We start from the raw sequence: 12,199 nt of genomic DNA on the forward strand, positions 1-12,199 counted from the left end.
AACTATGGGGACTATACCAAAGTAAAAAGCTTTTACATGGCAAAGAAAACCATTTACAAAATGAAAAGGCTACCCACTGAGTAGGAGAAGATATTTACAAATCATATATCTGAGAAAGGGTTATTATCCAAAATATATAAAGAACTTACATAGCACAACACAAAAAATATCCCAAATAATCCAATTTAAAATGGGCAGAGAATTGGGGCACCTGGGTAGCTCAGTTAGTTGAGCGTCTTTTGATTTTGGATCAGGTCATGATCTCATGGTCTTGGGATCGAACCTTGCATTGGGCTCTGAGCTGACAGAACGGAGCCTGTTTGGGATTCTCTCTCTCTCTTCCTCTGCCCCTCTCCCACTTGCATGCTCTTTCTCACAAAATAAATAAATAAACATTAAAAAATAAATAAAATGGGCAGAGGACATGAACAGACATTTTTTCCAAAGGGTGCCAGATGGCCAAGAAACACATGAAAAGATGATCAACATCACTCATCATCAGGGAAATGCAAGTCAAAGCACAATGGGATATCACCTCACACCTGTCAGAATGGCTAAGATAAAGAAGACAAGAAATAACAAGTGTTAACAAGGACATGGAGAAAAAGGGACCTTCATGCACTGTCGGTAGGAATGTAAACTGGAGAAGCCACTGTGGAAAACAGTATGGAGGTTCCTCAAAAATTAAAAATGGAACGACCACATGATCCAGTAATTCCACCACTAGGTATTTACCCAAGAAAATGAAAATACCAATTCAAAAAGTTATACACATCCCTACGTTTATTACAGCATCATTTACAATAGTGAAGACATGGAAGCAACCTAGGTGTCCATCGATAGACAAATGGATAAAGAAGAAGTGGTATACATAAACAATGGAATATTACATAACCATAAAAAGGAATGAGCCCTTGCCATTTGCAACAATGTGGATGGACCCAGAGGGTTATTATGCTAAATGAAATAAGTCAGAGAAAGACAAATACCATGATTTCAGTTATTTTGGAATCTAAGAAACATAACAAATGAATACATGAACAAGAAAAAAGCAGAAATATAGCCATAAGTACAGGGAGACAAGCTGATGGCTGCCAGAGGGGAGAGGGGTAGGTGATGGGCAAAATAATTAAAGGGGAATGGGAGATACAGGCTTCCAGTTATAGAATGAATAAGTCTACGAGGATGAAAGGCCCAGCATAGGGAATATAGCCAATGATGTGGTAACCATGTTGTATGTTGGTACATTTGTGAAGAACATTGCATAACATATAGACTTATTGAATCACTATGCTGTAAACCTGAAACTAACATTACATTGTGTGCCAACTAAATATTTCAAGAATAAAATAAAATATATTAAAAAATCTCTTAAACTAAATATTCAATTCCATAACTCACAAGTTCTACCTTCCACAACACACGAGGACACAAGCACAATTCAGCCAAGGTCTTTGCCATTTTATAACAAGTATCTCTTTTTCTCCAGTTTCCAGTAACATGCTTCTCATTTCCATCTGAGCTTTCACCAAGGACTTTCAATGTCCATATTCCTACCAAAGTCCATTTATGATTCCTTAGGTCTTTTTTAAGAAGAAGGAGCTTCCTCTTTAGCTTTCCCCTTCTTTTTGAGCCCTTACCAAAATCTCCCTTAATGTCCACATTTCTGGCATGCACTTCAAAACTCTTTCAACCTCTATTCATTATCTAGTTTCAAAGCCACTTCCACATGTTTAGATATTTGTTACAGTGGTACTCCATTTCTCAGCACCAAAATCTGAGTTAGCTCAGGCTGCCATAATAAAATGCTATAGACCGAGTGGCTTAAACAATAGAAGTTTATTTTTCACAGTTCTGGAGGTGGGGAAGTCCAAGATCAAAGTGCCAACTAATTTAGTTCCTGGTGAGAGCTCTCTACCTGGCTTACAGAGCACCACCCTCTCATTGTCTTCACAAGGCCTTTCCTGGGTGTGTGCACCTGGGATGGGGGTGGCGTGGGGAAGAAGGGTGGGGAGAGAGAGAAGAATCTTTCTCTTCTTTTTATTTTTAATTTTTTAAACGTTTGCTTATTTTTGAGGGAGAGAGAGACACAGAGCCTGAGTGGCAAAGGGCCAGAGAGAGAGGGAGACAGGATCTGAGGCAGGCTCTAGGCTCTGAGCTGTCAGCACAGAGCCTGATGTGGGACTCAAACTCATGCCACGAGATCATGACCTGAGCTGAAGTCGGAGGTTTAACACACTGAGCCACCAAGGTGCCTCTCTTTCTCTTCTTCTAAGGTCACTAATCTCATTATGAGAGCCTCACTCTCATGACTTACCCTAGCCCAAATTACCTCCCCAAGGCCCAATTTTTAAACACCATCACACTGAGTGTTAGGACTTCAATGTAAGAATTGTGAGGGACATGAACATTCAGTCCACAATACCTTAGAATCTTTTTTTTTTTCCCTGTAAGTTTGGTAGTGTTTTTTCTTTTGTTGGTAATTTTAGTCTTTATTTATTTGTTTGTTTGTTTATTTATTTAATGTTTATTTTTGAGAGAGAGAGAGACAGAGAGTGAACGGGGGGAGGGGGGCAGAGAGGGAGAGAGAGAGACACAGAATCCAAAGCAAACTCCAGGCTCTGAGATGTCAGCACAGGGCTTGACATGGGCTTGAACCATCAGACCGAGGGATCATGACCTGAGCCGAAGTCAGACGGTTAACTGACTGAGCCACCCAGGCATCCCAGTCTTATCTCTCTTTTTGCTTGATTAAGCTAGCTAAAGGTTGGTCATTTTGTTAATCTTTTCAATAAACCAACTTTTGTTGATTTTCTCTATTGTTTCTCTATTCTCTATTTCATTAAAAAAATTTTTTTGTTTATTTACTTTTGGGAGAGAGAGACAGAGAGCCAGTGAGGGAGGGGCAGAGAGAGGGAGACACAGAATCCGAAGCAGGCTTCAGGTTCCATGCTGTCAGCATGGAGTTCAATGAAAGGCTCTAACCCAGGAACCATGACATCATGACCTGCACTGAAGTCAGATGCTTAGCTGACTGAGCCACCCACGTGCCCCAATTCTCTATTTCATTTATTTTTAGTCCAACCTATATTATTTACCTCCCTCTGCTTGCTTTGGATTTAGTTTGCTTTTGTTGTTCTAGTTCCTTAAGGTGGAATGTTGTTACTGATTTTAGATTTTTTTTTCTTTTTTAAGACAGGCAATTACAGTTATAAATTTCCCTCTACATACTGTTTTCACTGTATCCCTAAGATTTGGTATGTTGTGTTTTCCTCAAAGTATTTTCTAACTTCCTTTGTGATTTCTTTTTTGGCCCTGTGATTATTTATGATTGTGTTTAACTTCCATTTGTAAATTTGTTTAACTTCCTTCTGTTATTAATTTCTAGTTTCATTCATTGTGATTGGAGAGCATACGTCACATGATTTCAGTCTTTTAAAATTTATTGACACTTGTTTTATGGCCTAACATACATTCTACCTTGGTAAATGTTTCACATTTACTTGAGAACATGTATTCTGCAGTTGTTGAATAAAAGGCTCTATAGGTCTGTTTGTTAGTTGAATTATAGTGTTGTTCAAGTCTTCTATTTGCTTGATGATTTTTTTGTTTAGTTGTTCTACCATTATTGAAAGTGAGATATTGATAATTCTGACTATTGTTGAATTGACCATTTTCTCTTCAATTATGATAGCTTTTGCTTCATAAATTTGGTGTGTATATGTTTATGGGTATTATATCTTCTTGATGAGTTAATTCTGTTATTATCAAATGTCTTTCTTAGGCTCTAGAAATAATTCTTGTCTTAAAGTCTACTTTGTCTGATATTAGTATAGCCATTCTAGGTCTCTTTCGGTTATTGTTTACCTAGTATATCTTTTCTCATACTTTTATTTTCAACTTCTTTGTGTCTTTGAATAAAAGTGTGTCTCTAGTAGACAGCATATAGTTGGGGTTTGGGTTTTTTGTTTTGTTTTGTTTTAAGCTATCCTGAAAATCTCTCCCCTTTAATTCAATCCCTATTAATATAATGAAATTACTCATAAAGTCAAGTTTATGCTTGCCATTTTTCTATTTGTGTTCTAAATGTATTTTTTTATACTTCCTCCATAACTGATGACTTTTGTTTTAAAAGAATATTTTCTAGTGGACTATTTTAATGTCATTATTTCTCTTACTATATTTTTTGAGTTGTTTTCTTAGTAGTGGCTATGAGGGTTCAATTATCTTAATTCATAACAATCTAGTTTAGATTAATACCAATTTCATTGTAATAGTATGCAAAACTTTGCTCTTATATGAGTTCAACCTCTCCCCTCATTTGTGCAGTAAATTGCATCTTTATAGACTGTGTGCCTATCAACACAGAAAATATAAGGAATACTTTATACATGTATAAGTTATACTTGCACAGAGGCCATACTAGTCTTGTTTGTATTGTTTCAATTTCAGTATATATGCTGTCAAATTGGGCATAACATGATCTAATATTGGCATTAAAAACTACTCTGATTTCAGTGTGAAAAATGAACCAAAGAGGAGACCAGTCTGGAGGTGAGAAGACCAGTTAGAAAATGCTGAAGTAAATCAGGTAAAAGATGATAGAGGTCTGATCTAGATTCAGCACTAGTTTATTGGAGAATAAATGTAGGCAACTTAACAAATTTGAAAGATATTTAGAAGATAATATCAACTAGCCTTGGCAACTGGATGTATAGTTGAGTAAAAGGAGAGACAAAATGACTAATTCTCTGAGAGAATTATGGTGCTATTCACAGATAAGGATAACATTGAAATAGGAGCTTTGGGGAAAAATACAATGAGTTCAATTTTAGACTTTGTAAATTTGTGATGCTAGTAGGATATTTAAATGAAAATAGGAGAGTTCACTAAAGATGGGGTATCTAGGTTTGAAACTTAAGTGAGCAATAGGAGCTGTGAGTAAATATTTGAAAATGATTAATATGCAGATAGTAATGAAAGTCTTGAGAGTTTATTAGACTGTCCAATGAGAGTGTATGAAGTGATGATAGGAAAGGACCAAAGGTTGAAACCTAAGGAATAGTGATGTTTTGAGTTTGAGGATTCATCACAAGAAAATGAGAATAGCTCTAGAAGTAGCCAGCAAACAAGAAGAGTGTGTTGTCATGGAAGTTGAAAGAAGAGAATATTTCAAGAATTGAGATGTCACGTAAACTAAGGACCATATTGTTTTTATTGGAGTTAGCAATAAGGAAAGCCATTAATTACAGTAGCATATTAAAGAGAGCTGCAAATTCTTTGCTATTCCTCACGTCAAGAGATAAAATCATTTTCCCTTCTCTTGAATCTGGACTGTATAGAGCTTATATTGACCAATAAAATGTGGCAGAAGTGAGGTTGTTTAACATCTGGACTGGAGAGCTTCTGCTTTCACAAACTTAAAACATTCCCTCCTCAAGCTTAGCTTTCATGCTGTGGGAAGCCCACATATGGAAGAGCCATGAAAAGGAGTCACTTCCAGCTAAGCTCCCAACCAAGAGTCAACACCACCTGCCAGCCATGTGAATGAGACATAGTGGATGTTCTAGTCCAGTCAAGCTTCCAGATGACCACAGCTCCAGCCAAAGCCATGCAGAAAAAAAGTATCCCCTCAAGCTTAGTCAACGCACAGAATCATGAAGGATAATAAGTAGTGGCTGCTGTTTAAAATGATTAAATTTGGGGCAGCTTGTTACTTAGCAATTGATAATTTATTTTATTACTATGTTTTAATCTTTATAAGAGACAATGTCCTGTTGAGGTTTTGCAGGTGTAAATTGCCATGGATTGAAGAGTGACAAAGGACAGAAACTGGAGACAACTATTTTAATAAGTTGATTATGAAAGAGTAAAAGCTATTTAGAGTGATATATATAAGAAGGCCTGAATTTTACAAAGGTGTTGTTAGCTTTTTATATGAGAAATTTAAATGGTATTTAAGAAGGTGCATCCCCACGCCACAGCACCAACACTAATATACCTGCATGACAAAAGAAAATACTTAGAACTATGGTTCCCCAGTGACCCAGTAAAGAGATCCTTTCCACAGAAAACATTGAAGATACAGAAAAGAGATAGGGTAACTTATGGAGAAATGTTCCTGAGAAGATGAGAGAAAACATTATCTTTTTCAGACTCCTCCAGAAAAGATCTGATTAGTCTCATCAGACATGATCCATTATAGAGACTCTGCTTGTGAACTCTCCTATCCTGACTCCTTGGCATTCACCATATGGATGGCTGCTTTCAGCTCAAGCGGTAATCCTTTTCTAATCATCTATGGCTAGGATCTTAGGTTGTATTAGTTAGGATATTATATTTTGGGCCACAAGTAACAGAACATATATTTCAAAGTGGTTGAAATATAAATCTGAAGTTTGAGGGTTGGTGAATTCAATAGCTCAATGGCATTATCGAGGTCCCAGGTTCTTGCACAGCATTTTGCCCTGTCATCCTCAGAGTTTTGTCTCATTCTCTTAGGTTGGCTCCTGTGATTGTCTCAAGATGACTGAGGGAGTCCTGGGGATTATATTCAGAAGGTAATGTCCTCGGACAGAAATAGGAGGTTTTTCCTTGCATCTTCCTTTCCTGTAAGGCATATAGCAGATTTCTCTTCTAATGGTTAGAATCTCATAATGCCCAGTCAATTCCAAGGGTGATTTTATGTAGATTATTTATACTTTCTGAGCTTCAGTTTCACATTTGTGAAATAGGTAGCATAGTACCTGTCTTAAGATTATTGTAAAGAATAAAAGAGAGTATTCTACTAAGTGCATAGCACATTGCCTGGATCACAGAGCCTTCTTTCTTCTATTTCATCCTCCATACTGTGTTTAGAGTTTATTTTCTAAGAAGCAAACTTAAGATTCTCTTCCCATATAAAAGACCATAACTGGCTGGAGCTTCTGGGTTGCTCAGTCAGTTGAGTGTCCGACTCTTGATTTTGGCTCAGGTCATCATCCCAGGGTTGTGGGATCAAGTCCCTCATTGGGCTCCATGCTGAACGTGGAGCCTGCTTAAGATTCTCTCTTTCTCCCTCTGCCCTTCTCCCTGCGCTCATGCTGTCTCTCTCACTCTCTCTAAAAAAATTAAATTAAAAATTAAAAAATTAAAAACCATAACTGGCTTAAAATAAACTTGATTTGTCTTCTGGTGCTGGGCTCTACTTTTCTGAAAGCACTCAGAAGAGAAAAAATAATTGAGTGTGTATTATAAAGGAAAATGGCTAATGGGTAAGTAATGGTATCTGCCACACAGGACCACCAGTATGTAAGAAACTGTTCTGATTGCCTTGACTCTGGGGGTGCGAGGATTCCTGTGTGCTGGGTAGAAACTGAGATGTCAGAATTTCATTTTAGGGGTAAGGGTGGGGACCCAGGGCACAGATGGAGTACAGGTACTGATATGTGTGTTTGGGTGATCAAATGAATGAACATTCAGTGTGATTTATTCTTATCCCAACTATATCCCTTATAGAATGGCCCTGAGCTCTGCCACAACCCTGCATCTGAGCCAGAATAATAAATCACAAAGTTCCTTAAAGCTCCAAAGAGGGTGCTAACATGAATACTGAGTAGTATTTGTGTTATCATGTTACTAAATAGAAAAAAAAAAATGCATTCTTCCATGCAGTGTGCTTTTTCCAGAAATAATTAGATTTCCCATCTAGATTCCCCTTTTGCTTATCTCAATAGACACAGTGCCATCTACTGAAAATAAAGCACCAATAGCCATGACACCCCAAAGGGATTCCCAGGAGAGCCCCCCTCTCTGTGGGCTCCCTGTCTCACCCACCTCCCAGATGGACTGGAGGGAGTAGGCGGAATCCACAGGCTGTTCTCCTGTCACAAACTGTAATGCATCTGTTCCCTGGTGCTTTCTGTGAGCAGCAAGAGTAAGACATTCCTGTAGGGACCTAAGGAACCTGGCCAGAAACTTAAAGTGTCTGTAAAAGCTCTTTTAGGCTATCTGCTTGTCTTCCTTTGACCAGGTATAAAATCAAACTATCTTATCTAGATGAGGCATACTTTTATATTAAATAATAACAAGGATCATTGACACGTTTTCCTTTGGGTAATTATGTTCCTTTCCATGTAAGCGTTTAGCAATGTATTGTAAGTCTTTGTATTTTTCTGTGAAATTTTAGTGGGTAGAACAGACAGGAGATTAAGAACAGAATCCTGGAACATTATCAGGACTGCTATGTCTTTGGGGTTTGTGGATAACCTATGTTGCTACAAAATTCACTTATGCCAAATTTTACATTCTAGTCAATTGCGTTCTCTCCAGATTGCAGTGTTTCTTGGTTTCATAAATGGAGACATGGAGAAACAAAAGGAAGATTGTTGCTTACATTTGGCCATCACAGTCAGCAATAAAATAGAAAACGGAAGCTCTTTAAAATGCACAGCCTTCTGGAGGACACACTCAATGCTTGCCCTCTCCACCCCTCACTCTACCATTCTTCCTCCCAAGGAATCTTGGCTCCATCTGGTTATAGCCCTTCAATGACCATCTATAATTTAAAGCTCTGGTGTGAATTGATTTGGATTTGGCTTGTGGTAAGCAGAGCTGGCATTTCTTCCATTCACCCCTCCAAGTCTGGCCCCATTTTCTCTATTGCCCTTGCTGTTCATTCTTTCTGCTTTCTTCTTATTAGGTTTTCCAAAAACAAAACTTCCCACAGTTAAGTTTGTGGTCTGGTAACTTATCATGAATATTCTCAAATTTGCCTCATTAAAAGGGGTATTTGAAGCTGAAACTTAAGTGTCTGTTACCATGGTAACCACCACCAACTATTTAGAACTGCCTGCCTAAAACAGAGAGGTAAGGAGTGCTGTTGGCAGCAGATTGAGGGTAGACTAAAGACTACTGGGCAGGAAAGGCAGAAAGGGAAGGAAGGAAAAGGCCTGTAGACCTTGATGTGGAATTCTCAACCCCAAGTTGGATATCCCTCTTTTTTTTTAAACATATTTTTAATGTCTATCTTTTTATTCTAAGAGAGAGTGAGTGTGAGCAGGTAAGGGCAGAGAGAGAGAGGGAGGGAGAGAGAGAATCACAAACGGTCTCCACGCTGCTAGCACAGAGCCCGACGTGGGACTTAATCCCACGAACCATGAGATCATGACCCAAGCTGAAATCAAGAGTCCAGCACCCTACCAACTGAACCAACCAGGTGCCCCTAGATAGCCTTCTATGCAACAAGACAAATCAAGTTGGTGCCATGCTCCCAAATTCTTTACATTATGCATTTGAGGAAATTTGAGAATGGGAAGTCCTTTTTATCATCAGGTTATTGAGTAGAATTTGGATTCAAAGTTTACAACTTGAAACTTATTTGATCACGTGTTCTTTTTATAGTCATTTACCTCTCTGTGCCTCATGTTATCATTCCTTAAAAGATGGACAAAATTCTCTCTATGTTACTAGGTTATATGACTATCAGTGAGGCAATAAGGTGAAGCCATTTTGTAAACAAGGTGCTACGCCCATGCAGACTAACACCCATGTTTTGAGTCTACAACTGTTCTCTAGAACCTCTTCTGGGTTTCCATCAGTCAACCTCTCTTAAAGAAAACATGATTTCTCCAAGAGTAAGTAGCATCAAACTAACCCTACTGATTGCTTTTTCCAAGCCAGGATTCTCTAGGTTTTCCATTAGTCACTGGGCCTATAAAAGAGTGAACAAACACTGGCCGTTAGGCATGTCTTGAACTTTTACAAAAGTGGTTATATATATAAAAAAAGTATATTTGATAAATACTGAAAGTTACAAAGATTACAAATTACATTCTTTCACCTTCTGTCTTCTTTGCATTTCCAGTTGAGATTTTGGATAAAATGTTAAAGACACGATCAAGAGTGGCAAGCACTGTATTTGAAAAGGGAGACATGGCAGGTCAGGGAATGTATATGGGAAATGTAGAAAGACCGACATTTTAAAATTGGTTAAATGCTTGGGAGTCTTCTATATGTATTGCTTTCTTTGTAGAAAGATAATGCAGTGAATCGGTAGGATTAGATACAAATGACAAAGGGAAAAATACATCTTGATCAGCAACATATGGAGGGATACAGACATAATAAAGAAGAAAATACTGCACAGTGTTCACATTCCTAGGACCACGAGAGAGGGGACACTGGATGGGGTCTTGGTAGGAATTCTTCTGGAACATAATAACTAGGAACATATGAGAAGGGGTTAGACTATGAATATAAATGAACACATGAAATTTGCCAGATCTACTACTTCTTGGGCACCGCACGCTTTTGTTGTCTTTCTCATTAGCACAACAGCCATCAGCATAAATAATTGAAATATTAGTGAATTTTGGATGACTCATTTGTGTACCAGCCTGAAGGACCTGGGTTAGGCAGAGTCATTCTTCAGCTGATCATAAATTGGCAGTCTGATACTTCAAATGTTCTAAATTTCCCCCTTTCTACCAAATGAGTAGGGAGTTGAACCTTCCCAGAGATAGGTGGGGTGTGAAGGAGTTCCTCAGATGTTGAAAATAGGCAGATGTTCAAATCAGAATGAGTTCACCAGCAGAGATGTCTTGCACATGTTTTGAAAAAGAATAGACAAAACAATTCGACACAAAATCCTTAGTTTTATGGTTGTTAATGAGCAATGTCCAAAAACATACCCTTACTGTTTATGTTTCAGACCTTATAAATCCTGAAACGTAGTTTCAAATTGTAGTGTAAGACCTATAGAGTAACATGGGTATTGCTGTTAGCTGTAAATACAGTGCTTTATTATGGTTGCAGCTTGCTCTTCTTAAAATAAAACTCAGCATTTGCTGAATTTAAGTTTAGCTTGGCTTTCTTCTCTGCCAAACAGAATATAAGTATACCGGATACAATACTACGTTAGCTTTCTTTTCAACATCAACCTCAAATCTGAATGTTCTTATTGTTTATTATTAAACTGTCGTGCAAAAAGAAAAAAAAGGGAAAATTTAAGGACATGATTTTTGGCATCAGATAGACCTAGTTCAGATCTTGACAGTGCCACTTCGTTGATTGCTAATTCTCACTTTGTCTGTAAAAATTGGGTGACAAAAATGCCTATCTCTTATAGTAACTATGAAGTTTAAAGGAGCTAATGGATGTAGATGGTACTAAGGTGTTTGTGTAGCTTCAATAGAAAGTACTCATTTTCCCCACCCAAGTTCTGAACCAATTAACAAATAGACTAGAGTAGGGCAGACAAAAGACATTACCATAGGAAAAGCTGACACTGGTAAACATGGGCTTCCTGACACCAACCACCAGAAATGAACAGACTGACCAACCGGGTCACAAGCAAGCCTATACAACAGATCTCCTACTGGGAAAGGGTATTTGCTACTAAGCTTAAATTAAAGCGTGCCTGAGATCAACTGAGAACACATGTTCTCTGTGAGATTTGCTACAGAGAGCGGAAGAGGCTGGATTATAAATACCCAGTTTCTTCCAAGCTCCCCAATGAAACAAATCACTCCTCCCCTGGGGGTGGGTGGAAGGTATCCATTTGTGTGTGTTACAGCTCATGGAGCTTCCTCTCATGGGAAAAAAAACATCGGGAGTGGAAAATTAGTGGTCCCTGCAACAGAATATTTAACCCAGGATCTGGCACAAAGAAACATTTATTATATGATAATATAATCAGATAAACTGAGGCATATTAAACATGGTAAGAGTTTATTTGAACAAAAATTGATTCAAATCAGGAAGCATTCCAGCTAGCAGGTAAAAAGAAGCTCCTACGAGCTGTACAAAATGAAAGACTCCGCAGAGGGGGCAGGACCAGAGAAGTCAGACTAGGCCAAAAGATGGTTGGTTATTGCAAAGTGGCTTTCTATGAAGGGATGGCAGGGGTCTGTTAGCCAGATTGCCTAACTAGTGCTGATCAGGCGAATCCTGCCTGACTGGTTTAAGATTACATTTCTGGGAGAACTGAACCTAATTAGGACTCACCTTTGGTGATGTAAGGTTTAGCTTAAGCCTTTATGGCCTGTTGTCTTATTTTTAACATATGTCCACTTACACCTATTATAATTATTGATTCTTAAGGAAATGTGAAAATATTCACAAATTATACATTAAAGTTTTTATTTATTTATTTACTTACTTATTTTGAGAGAGAGAGAGAGCGCGAGCATGAGTGGGGGAGGGGTGGAGAGAGAGGGAG

At 38.1% G+C, this 12,199-nt stretch overlaps 1 non-coding gene across 1 annotated transcript; it reads right to left on the minus strand.

Annotated features, from left to right (window-relative positions):
- Window positions 1-4,369: 4,369 nt before the first annotated feature.
- On the minus strand, window positions 4,370-4,476 carry LOC122482299. Its single transcript, XR_006297095.1, has one exon. It is a non-coding gene; the product is annotated as a U6 spliceosomal RNA (small nuclear RNA).
- Window positions 4,477-12,199: the final 7,723 nt, after the last annotated feature.

This window comes from Prionailurus bengalensis, chromosome C1, assembly GCF_016509475.1.
Source record: "Prionailurus bengalensis isolate Pbe53 chromosome C1, Fcat_Pben_1.1_paternal_pri, whole genome shotgun sequence".
Taxonomy (NCBI): domain Eukaryota; kingdom Metazoa; phylum Chordata; class Mammalia; order Carnivora; family Felidae; genus Prionailurus; species Prionailurus bengalensis.